This window comes from Petaurus breviceps, unplaced genomic scaffold, assembly GCF_028583685.1.
Source record: "Petaurus breviceps papuanus isolate PSGF00001 unplaced genomic scaffold, PetGlider_PUasm1.0 118, whole genome shotgun sequence".
Lineage (NCBI taxonomy): Eukaryota > Metazoa > Chordata > Mammalia > Diprotodontia > Petauridae > Petaurus > Petaurus breviceps.
The window spans coordinates 27,681,872-27,699,955 of NW_027185616.1; the positions used below are offsets into that span (position 1 = coordinate 27,681,872).

Here is an 18,084-nt window from a genome sequence, read left to right on the forward strand (position 1 = left end):
GTGTGTGTGTGTGTGTGTGTGTGTGTGTGTGTGTGTGTGTGTGTATGTGTGTGTAAAGTTCCTTTTATCCAAATATCTTTTGGTGAAAGTTAGATGACAACCTGAAGGTGTTTTTATCATGTAGGTAATAGAAAGCATTAAAGAAGTAGTCCCCTGGAAAGGATTTCTTTGTCACTTGTTTAGTGTCCTTTTCTTAGTTATACTTCATTTTTTTCTACTTTGCTTTTCTATTTCACAATAATTAAAAATAGTCTTACAGCAAAGGAAGCAAACTCCTCCTGGAGAAGTCTGCGGCAAGGTGGAGGTGGGAGGTGAGAACCACCATGTAGAGATAGGAAGTATAAGACTATCATGGGTAGAAGGAGTCAGAAAGACATTACTTTAGGTCATACCCCTGATACATTTCCAGCTACTGGAATTTGTAGGTAACACACAAACTTTTTGTCTTTTTCTAGCTTGTCAGTTACATTTATAGAATGGCAAATCCCCTGACTATAATATATATAAGTCTGAACAAATTGGAGGAAAAAACCCCACTTCTTATTTTAATAGAGTCAGCTACAGGGGACAGAAGAACTATATCAAATTGAAAAGGCGTATGATGTAATGGAGATTTGGGAAACAGTAATAACTGAAGCTCATGTAATTCTTTAGTTTGCAAAACACTTGAAGTGCATTTTCTCTTTTGAATCTTACAACATCCTGTGAGGCAGAAGCTATAGATTTTAATACCCCGATTTTACAGATGAGGAAATTGAGGTCAAGAAGTGATTTTCCATGGTCGTATGGCAAGTATTTTTTTTTTTAAATAGGATTTTAGGAGAGGTCTCCTTGCCTTCAAGTCCAGCATTCTATCTACTCCATTAGGAAAACTCCATTTAAAAATTTGTTTTAACTGGCCATATTTATGTTGAGGAAAAATAAGGTAGAGATGTTCTTTTAAACATGCTCTTAAATTCATTCCTTTCATGTTTCAAGCCATTGAAGTTCAGGACTGGAAGAAACTTTCAGCAATTAATCGATTTAGCCTTTTGCCATAGGCAAGTATTTACTTAAAACTTCCCATACGGACAATTTTTTTATCTTGTTTTGCAGTGTGCTCAAGGACAGACAATTCTACAATTTCCTTTGCTAGCCTATTAGTATTTAAAGTTTTCCAAGAGGCAGTATAATGTAGTAGCAAAAACACTGAACTTGGAACTAGTTGACCTGGATTTAGATCTCCATTTAATATCTTAAAGTTTTAAAATCTAATCTCTGTAAGCTTTAGTTTCTTCTTCTGTAAAAGAGGTTTGGGCTAGATCAGTGGTCTCAAACTCAAATAGAAATTTAAGCCACTAAACTGTAGATGAGGATCCAGGTAGCTACACATTGACTTAGAAAATCACATATTAACATTATCCATGCTTTGTTGTATTTTTATTTAATTTGATGGATATTTCCCATTTACAATTTAATCTGGTTCAGGCTGCATTTAGCCCAGGACACAGTTTAAGACAGCTTTAACAAGACTGAATGGGCTGAGCCGGGTATTTGCATACCTCTGGATTAGGTGATCTCCAAGGTTCCTGTCAGCGTTAAATTCTATAAGAGGTAGAGAGGAATATTTAAGCTTGATGTCACGAAAACCTTTCTGTGTCTAACTCTCTTTACCTTATAGGATCATAAAATGCTAGTGCCCCCTCTCCTAAAACTTGTTCAATTAAGTCTTCATGGCCTCATGGACCATATTGTGAACAATATCTCTCAGGAGCTCTGAAAGGCAGACACACAAACTTCCCAACACTCTGTTCTTGGCTCATCACCATATTAATTTTAATCTTTCCAAACTGAAAAGATGATCTAGTGGTATATTCTGACATTCCTTCAGAAATTACTAAACATTAATTATTAATTAAAATTAATTAATATGTAATATACAAATATAATTAAGTATATTTAAATAATTATTATATTTGTAATACAATTATATTTAATAATAAATAATAAAATTTAATGATTGTATTTAATAATAAAAATTAAAAATTAATTATTAATTAAAATTTACCCCCCAAATTACTAAATATTACAAAACATTTCTTTTTCTGTTTGTCTCAATCTCCTAGCCTGAGAGATAAAACCAAGGGATTCTTAATCTTTCTTCCTCTCTCAGATCCAAACTTTTAATTCATAGACAAATAAACATCACAGTAACTATCCATGAGATTTAATAAAGTTCATTTTTGCTATTTAACTGTAGTAAATAGTTATCTACTACTTCAGAACTTTTTAAAGTAAATAACAAAGAAATGAACAGCAGCCCTGGCCACCTCATTACAGGGAGAAGAAGATGTTAACCGAAATTCTTTACATCAGCTGTCACCAAGTTTTCATCTGTGGTCTTCTTTATTTTCATTTCCTAGTCTGCATGTTTGTCCCCTCATTTTTCACCTTCTCATTTCCCTCTAATTCACTTCTCGCATGTCTCCAAAACTTGGGTGAAAATCTTCCTCAGTCTATAACTGTTATAATCCTCAAAAGCCAACTAACAGAACTGTCACCAGATTATCCCCTAATAAATTCTTTTTAGGGAATCTGTTATCTAACCATTTCTTCTCAGAACGTAGTTCTATCAAAATGACTCATAGACTTCTCCAAGAATAATCTCTTTTCTGAGAATACTTCTATAATCTTTTTAAAGGTACAAGCATAAGAATTCAAAGTGTCACTGGTACAGAGTCTTGCAATAGTTTATTTTTCAAATTGCAACCCTTGTATCTGAGGGCTTACCCCCAGGAAGAAAAGTCTGGGTCACTTTGGAAACCCCTCATAAATTTTTCTGGTTTACATGTTTCTACTCACAGGGAAACTTGCAACTTCAGCACTTGGAACTTCTGTTAGAAGGGCACCTTCATTAGTTCTGCAAGCACTCAGGTGCCATAGTGACAGCCTCTAGGCAGCTGTGGAGATTTCTTCATTTACCCTGTAACAACCCAAGGCTCCTGGTTCTCTACTCTTATTTAGTTTAGGGTGTCTTGCTTCATCTCTTCCTTTCTTTAGTGCCCAGGCAACGTGTCCTTCTGTTCAGCCAAACTTCCTATGGAGCTGTTAGGGGCTGGGAAAAACCACAAAATGACATGCTACTCATTTCTATTTGCCTTTCTTTTTCTCATCATATCCTTGAGTGGCTGGCCTAGAACACACAAATTACCATGAGCCTTGTGAAGTTTTAAGTAAGCATTGAAACAACAGTTGAGGGGTAAAGCTGGTGGCTCCCATCAGTGCTGATGCCTGTGAAACACAGAATAAGGTTGTGTGGAGGGGAGAGGGAGCGGCAGGGAGAGGTCTGCAGAAACAGAAGATTCACATCATCTTCCTGACCTTGAGTTAAATGTTGTTATCACACTTTTTTGGGAAGCCCTCCATGTTTTCAACGCTTCTTTGTAATAATTCAGATGCCCAAACAGATGTCTTTCATGTGGTTTCCTTACAGTCATACAAAGAGATATCATTATGAGTGCTGAGTGAGCTGGGTGACCTTGAATTTGCCAGTCTTTCAAGGTAGAATTATGAAAAGTAGAGATGCAGTAGGTGTGGGAAGGAGGATGTTTTAAGGTCACCAATTCTCATTAGAATCACAGAGATAGTTGGATAATTAATAACATCAAGAGACTGTGTATATAATGGAATCTATGGTCTTTCCACAAGATCTTTTTTATGAGTGGAGGAAATGGGTTTTCTTGCAGCTGCCAGCATTGTAAAAGACATTTTTTTCTCACCTCAACTCCTTTAAGAAAAATGGCTAACATATATTTGAAGTGGGGGCTCAGTGTGATGGTAAACACTGGTGCCTTTGATCACTTGTAGAGCTCTGATAAATCATTTGATGGCTCTAGTAATTCCTGGTATGAGAATGATTTAAATTTATTTTTTTTGTCTTTTTGGAGGGGGGAAGGCAGGGAAATTGGGGTTAAGTAACTTACCCAAGGTCACATCGCTAATAAGTTAAGTGACTGAGGCCACATTTGAACTCAGGTGTTCCTAAATCTGGGACCCGGTACTTTATTCACTCCGCCACCAAGTTGCCCTATGAGAATAATTTTTTACTTCAAGTCAATAAAGGAGCGGAGTTTAATAATACTCGATAGCAGAGATTTCTGTAAAGGGCAAGAAGAGAAATGGTTATAAAATATTTTCTTCTGCTAGAGGAATCATCCAGTCAGATTGATTTGCTTATCATTCCCCTTCTTCGTTCATGCTGTACCTCTGACTTGGAATACTGTTTCTTTGCTAATGTAAGTATCCAAATCTAGTAATCCTTCAAAACTCAACTCAAGTTCCATCTCTATGAAGCTTCCTGTGACCATTAGAGATATTTCTATATGGTAAAGGAATTCTATAAAATACATGTACAATGTAAAAGTTTTTCTAATGATTAGATGATAAGATCTGTCTTAGACTTATTTACCTCCTCTTCCATTGATTCACTATGTGATCTTGGATGTTAGTTACCTACATGTAAAAGAGATAATATAAAGCACAGTCAACCTGACCCCCCCTAAAGAAATGAGAAAGTCTAATTTTAAACTGGCCATACAAGTAAAATACACTAAGTAGCACACTCAGTATTATTAAAATGTTTTCTGAGTTTTGTCTCTAATTTTTGTTTTCACTTTTTGGGAAGAATTTCTTCCTACCAAGAAATATAAATGTCATCTTGCTGAATCTAGTGTCACACACCTTTTGGAGAAGAATATTTCAGTATTTCTCAAGATTATTGAGCTATTCGGTTTTTCTCAAAGGAAATTTAGTTCTTGCTCCTGGTCCTATTGAACTCTGGGCCTAGTTCAGTGTTCATCTTCAGTGTCTATTCAAGATACCTATTAATCAGTTCAATGGGTTGTCAATTGCATATCATAGTTTTAAAAAGTGATTTTTCACCCACTTGGCTTTTCCTATGTGAAAAGTTAGGCTGAAGCCTTTTAAGTGATTATTGATCACATTTAAGAAACTCTTTAGTATTCCAGGACTTAATACAACGAGCCAAATGAGAGTAGCTGGAACATTTCATTGCCTATAAGAAATCCTTTAATGTGGACAATGAACTGAACTTTGTACATGACTGTGGCAAGCACTTTCTGTGAACATATAGTTTCCTGTTTCATGACTTATTAGACATTAAGAATTGACCTTTGATAGTCATCTTTGTTATTGTATCTGTGAAAAATGGTATATGACTTATACATATTCATGGGAGAAACAGCAAGAAAAAAAGCTTTAAATCAGCATTTTGCTCTACCAAATCAAAAGCCTACTTTATAGCCAACAAATAAGCACATTGCCTTTAAAAGTTTTTCTTTTTATTGTGAACTTAACAAACTTTAACAAATAGGAACATTTTAATCTGCAAGGGAAAACAGAAAGGAAAACTGTATACAAAACTATGGACCTTGGTTATAAACAGGTATAAGTATTTATGGAAGGTATATTTAATTTAATAATTTAATTTTATTTATCTTCTATTATATATTACATAATAATTAATTTAATAAAATAGTAACAAAACATCTTTGTCCCCATCTGAATTTTCCCTTTATCTTTTCTATGTGTGTTTAAAATTTTTTCTTTGACATATTATTAATATTTTAACAATAATTATTATCAATAATTGTACTATTATCATTGCCTACCAATTGTACTACCCATAGCACTTGCCCAATGAAAATTTGCTTCCTTTGTAGCAAGTAAGTACAGTTCAGGGAAAAAAAATTCAACCTGTTGGTTATGCTGAAAATATGTCTTTTACACCTCCAATTTATTACCTCTTTGCCAGGAGCCAAGAAGAATTAGTTTCTTGAAGTAATGATTGATTGTGATATTGATCAGAGTTCTTAAGTCTTTCATAGTAGTATAAACTTTTCTCCTTGTTTTGCATATTTAATGCTATATTATTGCATATAAGCCCAGATTTATTTGAATCCCTCAGATTCTTATGGCATAGTAATATTTTATTACATTCATATGCCTCAATTTATTCAGCCACTCCCCAGTGGGTGAGTATCCAATTTGTTTTTAGTTCTTTGTTAAATAAAAAGTACTACTATAAATATTTTTGCTTATGTGAGTCCTTTCCTGCTGTTGACTTCTTAAGGGGCAGGCACATGACTAATAGTGATATCACGGAGTCAAAGGATATGCAGAGTTTAATTCATTTTTGGAAGTATAGTTCCACCTTATTTTTGAGTGGTTAGACCAATTCATAGTTCCTCCAACAGAGTTTCATAGTGCCTGTCTTTCCATGACCCCAACAAAAATTGTTATTTTCCTCTTCTGTTATCTTTGCTAATCTGATTGGTGTGTTAATTTGCATTTTTCCTGTTAGTGATTTGGATCATTTTTGCAAGATTATTTATAAAATTATATGTCCATGTTTGTCCATTGCCAGCCTGTGTCATTTCTTCTTTTGGAAATTCCACATTCTTATCCTTTATTGTGGAATGGTTTTTGTTCTTATGTATTCTATCAATTCCCTGCATATCATGGATATCAGATTATTATCTGATAAGCTTGCTTAAAGGATTTTTTCTCAGTGAATTGTTACTAATTGTTAACTCTCAGTTAATTGTTTCTAACTGTAAGTACATTGATTTTTCATGTGCAAAACTTTAAATTTGATGCAATCAAGAGTACTTGTTTTATTTCTTATGATCATCCCTATACCTTCTGTGGTTAAGAAGTCCCCTTCTATCCATGATTATGAAAGATATCTCTTTTTATGGTAGGTTTTTTGTAATTATATTAATATTACTGTAATATAGGTCTGAGATACTGGTCTCAACCTAATTTTTATAAGACCCCTTTCCAGTTTCTCCAGCAGTTTTTGTAAAGAGAAAATCCTTATCACGAGAGTTAATGTCTTTTGATTTATTCAACATTGTGCTATTATGTTTAATTGCTTCTGGGTCTTATTTACTTAATCTGTCTTACTGATAAAAGTTTCTATTTTTAAAATAGTATCTAACAGTTTTGATCATTTTTGCTTTGTAGTATATTGAAGATCTAGTTAGCCAACTCTCTCTTCACCTTCTCCCCATGTCTTTAATAATCTCAAGTTTTTTCCTAAAACAAAGTCTCATCTTTTCAACATCAGCATTCTTCCAGTGTTGTTATAGGGTTGTGTGAGTCATGGAATACCATTGTTTCCAAAATATCAAAATTGAGGATCACCCAAGTAAGAGGCGTATATTGGATATGAGGAGACTGACATATACTCCCGACAAAGAATTATTCAGGAAAAGCAGTGTAAGATACCGTTAGTGTGTGACCAGAAAAGCAAGAAAGCCTTATTGCAAAGGATAAGCGATGAAAAAAGTTAACACGTTCCATTGTCATTCACGTAATGTTAAGAGATCTAGAGGAAAATTTCTAGCATGTTAGACTCCCTCCACAGATTTTATAGGCTATCATGAATAAGATAAAAAGTAAGGAAAAACTGTATTCTATATGATTGGAAACAGTATCTAGACTGTTGAGATCACAGGTTCATTGAATTTCTATTCAACAATAATAGTCACAATAACAACTACAGTTGGCATTTATATGGCTACTTAAGGCCTATAAAGTACTTTAGAAACATAAATAAATAATGAGATATCAAACAAATCGTGCGGAATGGCATATACTGATAGGCCTAATCAGAGCAATAAGTAGGCTTGAATGACTTGGGCTTTGACCTAGGATGCCAATATCAGGACAATACTCTGGGTCCATGGTTGTCCTTTGCCAGCCTGTGTCATGATGCAGTGCTAGTGTCCCCCCCATTCCCTCCATTCTTCAGTTGCTGATACCATAGTTCCATCATTGGCATGCCTTATACTCCAATGCCCACTTTTCTCTGTCCTTTTGACCCCATACAAGAAGATGGAGAGGTGGGCTCTACTTGTTGGGGGCATGGGTATAGGCCTCCCTTGTCCCAAAATGACTGCAGTTAACTGAGTTAGATTGTCTTGTGGACCTGGTACCCACTTTTCATGGACAAATTCCCATGACATCACTCTCACTCACATAGATGATGCCTTTGATCTCTGTAAGGATCTTTCTCCACATAGAGCCTTGTGATCTAGGTTTTGCCATAGCCAGTTGTCTGCTGGTGAATGTTTGACAATTGACTCTGGGGAAAAATGTACACATGACACACTTTTAAGTTCAATCTGCATTATTAACATTTTCCCATTACTATCTCAAATCTTTACAATCAAAGAAACTTTAAATCAGAATCTGATTTATCAGCATTTGCTGATTTTTAAGGTGTAAACAATAACACTGAAAATTAACAATCTGCTCTTGTGAACCCTATGAATTGACTGCAGCAGACCTCTGGCCATACTTGTCATATGAATTTTCTCTGGGTGCCAGAATTCCTAGTTAAGGCTCTGTGTCTAAGAGTGTTGGTACTGGGAATCAGAAATTCTGGGTTATCTTCCCGGTTCTGCCAATAGCTACCTATGTAACCTTGGGCAAATCACCTTACCTTTATGGATTCTATTTTTTCCTTTGTAAAATGAATGAAGTAGATCAATTGATCTTTAAGGTCCATTTTGAATTGTAAAAGACTATGCTATTTTGGTCTTTGAAAAATATATTGTGGAATAACTTATCCTTTCTGTACTTCTAGATATAAGGGAAGAAATGAGTAACTATGGAAATTCCGTCCAGTGACTTGGCATTATGAGTATCCCCTCTACCTGCTTTATGAAGATTAGCTAATGTTGTGCCTAAAATAAATTGGTGAGTATAAATAGCACTATGTTTTGAAATCATATCTTTTCCCTAATACTGTATTTTGGGGTTACTGAAAAACAAAATAAAAGGAAGCATGGAAAATTTTGTGGACCAGTAATGCCTAAATGATATCCTAACAGATTATTTACCTCCAAAAGAGAGATTATATAGTTATTTTGTGGTAAAAAAAAATTGGCCCTAAGTAGCTATTATTGTTTTATTTCAATAACATTTTGCTTTTAGAAATTGAGAGGAGTAAGAATAGATCACAGAAGCCTGATGCAAACTCAGAAAACGTGAGCCTAGGCTTCCAGTGGCTAGGTGAGCACAAGCAAGTATGTCATAAAATATAGAAGTCTTTTACTTAATGATATTGCTATTATTCCAGCCTCTCAGGGTAGAAACCTTTGAGACACCTTTGACTCTTTCTTCCCTTTCATAATAGGTAGTCTGTCATTAGCTCCCCTTTTTTCACCATTGCCATGCCCACTGATTAAGTCTAGGCTCTCATCACCTTTTGAAATCCCAGGGTGTTCAGGAGTCCTAGCACTTCTGGTGTGAAGGATTGCTGACCCCTTTTCAGGGCTTCTCATCCACCACTGGTGTTCACCTATTTCACCTAACTCTCACCTGTGGCTTCAAGAAGTTGTAATATGTGTAGCCAGCACACCTCAGTAAACCTTTTCAGCAGATGGGCTAAACAAGCTTGCAGGTAACTGACAGGCCTCAAAGCTGTCGGCAAGCTTTGTGGATGTCTACCCCAAGCATATGAAAACTTTCCTTGGCAGAATGGGTAGATAAGAATAATTTGTTCCAACAACCATGAAGGCAGCTGAAGCAAGTGCTGTGGAGTGCTTAGCATTTAGTCAAACATCAGAGACACCAAGGTCATCCATTGCATTTGAGCCATCAACAGTCTTCCTGACTTTTGTCTTGACACTGGACTTTGATGACTCTGGAAGAGAAAGTGAGGCTGATTACTTTGTGCAGCCCTGCTTCACTTAAATCCAATTCATGCACAAGTCAAGGCATCACCTGTGATGTCATTGGTTCTCTTGGAAAACAAGGAGCAGAACCACAAATCACTACAAAGGTACATGAATGATCTTTTGTCTCAATCTCAGAATCTACAAATCTCAGTTGGAAGGGACTTCAGAGGTTATCTAGTCTGATTAACTTGCAGGAGATTCTCTATGACCTTAGTCAATCAATCTCCTGAAGGTCTTTTGTGAGGAGGAACCCACGAATTCCTGAGAAGTCCTGTTCTACTTTTGGATGAGCCTAATTTTTATGAAGCTCTTCCTTAATCAAGCTCTTCCTAAAATCCTTTGCAGCTTCTGTGCATTATATCTACTTCTGCCCAGTTCTTTGATCTGGCACTGTAATGGTAATGTAATTTGAATTTGAAGATCCCTTTGTATTGGCAAAGGTAACAGGTACTTAGCACTTAGTAATTAATCAAACCTCTGTTAAAGAAACAGAAGGTATGAACTCCTTTCTCTTGTTTCTGATGTAACAGGAAGGGGCTGAACAGGAAGGGGCACTACTTTATATAAGGAGAAGCCCCAGAGAGGGAAAGGCAGATCTCCTTGAAGCAGACTTCGTGGAGGCTGAAGAGGAAAGGCCCCCCTCCCTCCAAGGCTGGAGAGAATGATTTTGATTTGCAGAATCTGGATAAAGTGATTTTGATTCTGGGAACCAGTTGAAACTTCTGATGAGTGTGAGGGCTAGCCGGAGCTACTGAGGATTTCCGAGAGCCAGTCAGAGCTGAGGGCCAGTCGGAGCTGCTGAGGAGCTGCAGAGGATTTCTGAGGGCCAGCAGGAGCTAATGAAGACTGAGGAAGCATGACTGTGATGCTGGTACTTTGTATGAACCTGTTGGTGGCTTTGTTAAGCCTTGACTCCCCAGGAACAGAGACTATGAAGGATTTGAGATGGACTGGACACCATGAGCTCCAATGTGGAGCAGGAACTGCACAGAGAGCTGGTCAAGGTCCTGGGAGCTGTCTGCCTTTGAACCCAGGTGACAGTTTGGTGAATCCAGGTAGGACCTGGGACCATGGAAGGGGATCCAGGGAATCTGAGGGACCACCCTGACTCAGGCTGAAAGAAGACTTTACTTGGATACTGTGTACTGACTAAGAAGATTATAATTTACTAGTGACCTAGGGGTGGAGTGTCTGTGTATTTTCTGATGATTGAACAGTAAATGATAAAGGATGATTGATTGACTAAATGATTGTACTTAGTGACTGATGACTGAATAAGTAATTGGTTTGTAACCTAGTATGCCCCATGAGTGGAAAACTTTGAGTATTGTACTTTCTGATTGAATTAAGGATTTTTTGAATGCTTGAGTTACTAAATGATTGTTCTTTGTTCAAAACTTTGTGACCACTGTAGTGGAAACTATGTGGCCATTTTTCTGTGATAAGTTGTTGTGAATGCTATATTTTGATTTTCTGTGATAAGTTGTGCTGTACTTAGATTTACTGTGAATGTTTTGCTTTGATTTGTTGTGGAATAAATAGAGTGTTCACTACTGTGTAATCAGAACCTTAAAAGCTGTTCACAGTAGCATTCTTCTAAAAAAACTGCTAGTGCTTGGCTTTACAAGTACTAAGGTAAATAATGGTAATGTCTTTTCCACATGACAGCCATTCAGATACTTGAATAATCTCATATGCCTCCTAAATCTCCTTTTCTCTAGTCTAAACCTCCCTGATTCCTTCAACAAATATTTGCATGATCTGTTCTTCAGTCTCCTCATTATTCTCTTTTTTTGCCTTTTGGAGGGCAGTTGGGGTTAAGTGACTTGCCCAAAGTCACATGGCTAGTAAGTGTTAAGTGTCTGAGGCCGCATTTGAACTCAAGTCCTCCTGACTCCAGGGCCAGTGCTCTATTCACTACACCACCTAGCTGCCCCACTTTTCATTATTCTTGTTGCCATATTCTGGAAGTGTGATCCAGTTGTCTTTTTAAAATATGAGGTGACTGTAATTGGACAAAATATTCCAGATTTGGTATGATGAGAGTGGAATATGGTAGACTGTTAACCTCCCTCATCATTCTTATTACATGTCTTCCATGTCATGTTGTTGACTTATATTCAGCTGCTGGCATACTAAAACATTCAGATCTTTTTCAAATTTGCTTTTTAAAAAATTTTTATTTTACTTTTTACTATTTAACCACGTCTCCTCTATTTGTGAAATGGAATTTTTGAATTCAAGATTCTCTTTCAAATCAATCAATCAACGTGCATTTATTAGGTACCTTCTATATACCAGACACTATCCTAGGCAGTGAGGATATAAAGACAAAAATTAAAAAGTTCTCTCTACTCAAGGAGCTTAAGATCTAGCTAGAAAAGACATGTAGACACGCATACACATATAAATATAAAATACAACTGATTAAAAGATCATTTTGGAGAAAAGGCAGTAGTGGTGAGGATCAGGAGAGGTTTCATTTAGAAGGCTGTACTTGAACTATGCCTTGCAGGAAACAAGGGTTTCTAAGAAGCAGAGCTAAGGAGGAAGTACATTCCAGGCATTGGTGATAGTCAGTATAAAGGTATGGAGAATGATAATCGAATGTCATATAAAAAGACTAATTTTTCTGAACTATAGGATGCACAAGAAGGGTAGTTTAAGGTCATATTGTGAAGAGCTTTAAAATGCCAAATAGCTGAATTTATATTTAATCTTAGAGTTAACTATCAATTAGGGATTTTATTTAGGAGGCTCTTATAGTAGTCCAGGCAAAGAGGTGATGAACGCCTGAAACAGAATAGTGGCTGCTATGTGAGTAGAACGTAGGAAATGGATGCAAGGGAGGCTATGGAAATAGAAATGATGGGATTTGGAAACTACTTGGATATGGGAGTGTAATGGGAATGTAAATTTTAAAGATCTTCCCTGTCCCTAGGCTAAAGTGCACCTGGAGCCTGGGGTAGGAGGCTTGTTTTTCAGTAGATACTTCTTGATTGGCCAGTGGGTCAATAAGGTTGTTACATTCTCTGAGCCAGGAGAAGGCTATATAAGCCCTGATGTGAGGCTTTGTTTTGGGGCTCACTTTGAGAAGTGTTCTGTGATTTGATCTGGATTCTGGGAAGCCATTGTTGAGAGCCCCCCCAGGCTTTGAAATACCCAGATGTTGAAACCCAGATGTTGTTTGGTATGGATGTAATGGTTGGACAGTTTGGAAATCTGTCTACTAGATCTGTTTCTGTCTTGATAATTCTGCCTGTATACTTTGAAGTTCAGGGTGCTGACCTTTTTCCCCTGAACAAGGTAAACGATATATGTTTGACTGAGTAAAGTAAGCTTGTTAACCCATTTTGAGTTGCTTTCCTTTAACAAAGCAGATCCAAGAACCTGTGTTGGCAGTCACCCTGGGGATGCTTGGGGTGCTTGCTGCTACAGGGAGGAATAAGATAATGAAAAGTTGAGGATAACACTGAGGTTGTGAACCCAAGAGAAATTGAAAATATTTGTGGTGTACTTGAAAGTAACAGGGAAGGTCAGATCAGAAGAGGAGTTGATTTTGGGGGAAAGAGAACAAGTTCTATTTTAGACATGTTCCACGTGAGATGCCTACGGGGCACACAGTTAGTAATGTAGATAAGACAACTGGTGAGGAGGAGTGGAGTACAAAAGAGAGGTAGGGCGGAGAACATAGATATTCCTTTCTCAGTCAAACTCTTAGAAAAAAGGTTTCTCTACTCATTGCCCCAACTTCCTCTCCTCTCACTTCACTTTAAATCCTTTGCATTTGCCTTCTGACTTTATCACTCATTTGGAACTACTCTCTCCTGAGTTACCAAAGAACTCCAAATTGACAAAGTGCATATATATTTAAGCATTTATTTGTTCTGTAATTTTTCAGGCTTGTGTATTCAGTGAATTCAACTCATACATTAATTAACTACAATATTCAAGGTGCTATGGGGAAAACAAAGATGAATAATACCTGGATTCTGCTGTCAAAGTGCTTATTGTCTTATAGGGGACATAAACTATATACACAAACAAGGAGGAAAAAAAAGTAGAATATAATAGAAAAAAGAAAAGTAGAATACTACAGAGTTTAGAGAAGGGATAGAACTTCCTGGGGATTGGGGATGGGTTGGGATAGAACATTGTGGTTGTCATGAAATCCATCTTGCACTTTGCCACCACAAAGAGATTTTCTATAAAAATCCTATGCATATTCTAAGTTTTAATTGCTGTTTTTGAATTTCCTTCCATCTTATTTTTACTTACTATTTTCTTTCTTCTCCTCTCTTTTTACCCTATCTCTGTTACCTTATCTTCTCCCCCCCCTCACATTCTCCACCCCCCATTCCTTTATGAGTCTCCACTCCCCAATCCCAAACCACACACCTAGAACTGGAAATTGCAGAGATCCCCATCAACTGGGGAATGGTTGAACAAGTTGTGCTTTATGGTTTTGATGGAATACTACTGTGTTATAAGATATGATGGACTCGATCTTAGAGAGGTATTGAAAGACTTGCATGAAATGGTGAAGAGTGAAATGAGTAGAACCAAGAGGACATTGTATACAATAAAAGCAACATTGTTTTAAGGACAACTTTGAGTAACTATGTCATTTTGACTATTATGAATACCCAAATTAAAAATAAAGGACATATGAAGAAAGACATTATCTGTAGCCAGAGAAAGAATTGATGAATAGATGTATGGAATAATTTTACATATATGTATATGTACATGCATACATAATACAAATACATACATACATATACACACACACTATGCACACACATGCACCTATTTGTGTAATGGTAGCTATCTCTAGGGCAGGGTCAGGGGGGAGGGAATCAAAAAAGGGGGGAAAAAGAAAATTTACAGGATAGCCCTGTATATTTAAAAGGAATAGCAAGTTGTACATAGTGGATTTGTGGTTTCATGTGCAATTATATTCTTTTATTTTATTATGCTATGTTATGAAAATGCTTTATGACAAAAATTAAAAATAAAATAAATTTTTAAAATTCCATTCTGTGATTTTATGGGTATACAGTACCCCAGGTGAGAAAACTTCCTGTACCAAGGCAGATTAGCAATTGTTCTACAACTCAGTCTTTAGAAAGTTGCCTGAGGCACTGGAAGTTAAGTGATTTATCCAAGGTCACACAAAGTAGTAAGTAGAAGAATCAGGATTTGAGCTCTGGTTCTCTGACTTGAAATCTAATTTTCTTATTGTTTGACCACAGATGCACTGAAGAAAGATGCATGGAGGTAGCCAGGAAGTTCAGAGGATAGAATGTGGGGCCTGGAATCAGGAAGACCTGAGTTCAAATCTAGTGTCTGATACTTAGTAGTAGTGACCCTGAGCAAGTCACATAACTTTGGCTTGCCTCAGTTTCCTCATCTATAAAATGGGAACAGTAATAACACCTACTTTCCAGGGTTGTTTGGATGATCAAAATGAAATAAGGTTTGTAAAGCACTTTACAAATATTAAAGTGCTATTTATATAAATACTAGCTATTATTAATTTTTATTAAAGTATTATTAAAATAAAAATTTAATTTAAATATTATTTTATTTAATTTATAAATAATACAACTATTTTAAAAGAATAATCTGAATGAATATGCTTAATTTTAAAAAAGAATGAAAAAATTATAAGCAGCATGGCTTAATAGAAAGAGAGCCAACCTTTGAGTTTGGAAGATTTTACATGACATAGTAGCTACGTGCCTATAGGCAAGTCACTTAAACTCCTGGGATTTCAATTTCATCATATGTAGAATGAAAGGACTAGAGTAGATGATCTCTTCGTCTCTTTCAGCCCTAAATCTATGATTTTAGTAGCCTATTTACCTACCCTTGGGACCCTAGACAAATAACTATGGCTTTCTCAGTCCCAGTTTTCCTTATCTGTAAAAATGATAGGGTTGGACTAGATGACCTTTAAGGTCTTTTCCAATGTTAAATACATGATCACAAACACACATACACACACATACGTGTACCATTGGATGTGATGACTGTGAAGTGAATTGTGATTACCAAAAAAAAAAAAGCACTACACATTCTGTAGCAGTACAGGCTGCTGTATAACTTTCTTCCCAGAAGACCTTAAGACACGAAACCAGGCTCTGTAAAAAAAGCAAAATTAGCCAACAAACCCCATAAAGCTATCCTGATGAACTCTGAAACATTACTGAGTGTACCCAATAAAATTTTCCCTGGGTATTCAACCCCTTGGGTCTGGGTAGACCTCAAGTTGATTTCTCTGTTATGATAAATACAAGGGAACACGAACATTCCAGTTGATTTTGTGTGAACCTAGTATTGAATAGACTGGTTACTAAGAGCCCTGTACCTACTTGCTAACTCAAAGTCAAACTAAAAAAGGCACGTTTAAAATAAATGTCAACTAGGGAAAGGCATCAGATTGCTGTAATTTATGACATTCCATTAGCCTTTTATTAAAAGACACAAATACAAGGACATAGTGAAAAAATTTCTTCCTTTAAAAGGATTAAAATGAAGAGAATGGTGAAATAAACCATATTTTATTTTAATTTTAAATGATGACTATTAAGTTAAAATATGTAAAAAGGCCTTGACTACTTTTGTAAAATAAATCTCCTTAGGCTATGAAATTGAGATAATTATTATCAATCTAACATTCTTTTCCCATAATAGGCATTAAGTTGAATTGATAGGATAAGTATTAACCCAGGGAAGTCAACCTACCCTTGTGGATACTGCTGAGACTTGATAGAATATGACCTATAACTGGAGTATGGCAATGGACGTGTGTACTTCTTTAATATAAAGAGGAAATGAAATAGCATTGTACATAAAAAAAGATAGTGAATTCTACAGAATTCCCCAGAACCAAGGATCTGAATGAGTATCAAAGCAGGGAAACACACAGGTGATATAGCATTGGGTAAATAGTATAGGTTACCAGGCCAACTGAAAGAATTGGGTAATAACTTCCTGTGGCAGATCACAAATTGATCATAGAGCAGAATATGGTTATGAGAGGAGATGCCAACTGTGCAGACATCTGCTGCAAGTCTGTTTGCTAAAACTGTGCCGTTTGCACCTTTTTGGCCTACATTGATCATTTTTCCTTTTAGAAGGTGGATGAAGTGAGGAGAGGTGTTGTTATTCTAAAGTTGATTTTGACTTAAAAGGAAGAACAGAGACAACCATTTGTAGTGGGAGGAGCAGTGGATTTGGAGTCATTGGTCATGGATTCGCAGCCTAACTGCTAACTTACTGTTTGTGTCACTTTGGACAAATTTAACTTGCAATTTACTTAAGTTACTTAACCCTCCTCATCTGTAAATAGTTTGTATGTGGAGAGATTGGACCATAAAAGTCCCTTCTAGCTCTTAAATCTTTGTTCCTGTAATCCTATGATCTGTAAAATGAAAGTAGTAGACTATATGCTTTCTAAGCTCAAAATTTTATAATGATAATTATTTTTTAATTATTTAAATTTATTTTTAAAATAAATATTATTTAATTAATAATTTAATTAAATAAATATTATTTAATTTAAAATTAATAATTTGCTAATGGATAACAAATGCCAAAAGGTAACCACCATGAAATCTTAGAATTCTTAATAGGTAGGTTAGGGGAACATTGCATATAATGTAACACATTTATTTTAGAATAGTGGATTTCAAAGAGTTGAGAATAAGATGTACTTATATAAGAATAAGAATGCCATGGCTTGAGATTCTAAAAGTGGGATCTGGGGAAAGAGGAATGGGAGGCCCTCAAAATTCTAGTGACAGTCATAATTGATTACGAGGAAAAACTGGGTTAGTTGTCTCAAGAGACTGATATGACTGAATAGAGAACTCAATGATAGCTTTAGACATACATAGTAATAAGAAGACTTCACCTCCACAATTAGCATAGTCCTATGAGAATAACACCAAGAAGAACAAAGTCCACTATATCCTGAGTCTTGCAATAAATACTTAAGTTAGCCATTTTGGAAACCAGTTTTGAACTATGCTCCCAAGCTATTAAATTGTGCATATCCTTTGACTCAGTGATATGGCTACTCTGTCTATACTCCACAGAGGTCAAAGAAAGAAGAAAAGAATATAGATGTACAGAAATATTAATAGCAGTTTCTTCGTCATGGCAAAGGATTGAAAACTGAAATTGGGAAATGAGTGAACATGAAAATTAATGGCATATGAATGTTATAGATTGCTATTGTTCTGTAAGAAATTAAGGTGATAGTTTCAGAAGATCCTAGGAGGAAGGAAAGGGAAGGGGAAGGGGAAGGGAAGGGGAAGGGAAGGGG

The 18,084-nt window shown here is 36.1% G+C and overlaps 1 long non-coding RNA gene across 1 annotated transcript in view; it reads left to right on the forward strand.

Moving 5' to 3' along the window:
- LOC138160797 (uncharacterized) overlaps positions 1 to 14,762 on the forward strand; it is a 122,968-nt gene extending 108,206 nt beyond the window's left edge. The window contains exons 3-4 of the long non-coding RNA XR_011168212.1: positions 8,654 to 8,766; positions 10,280 to 14,762. This is a non-coding gene — a long non-coding RNA (uncharacterized lncRNA). The remainder of the gene's footprint in view (positions 1 to 8,653; positions 8,767 to 10,279) is intronic.
- The last annotated feature ends 3,322 nt before the right edge of the window (positions 14,763 to 18,084 follow it).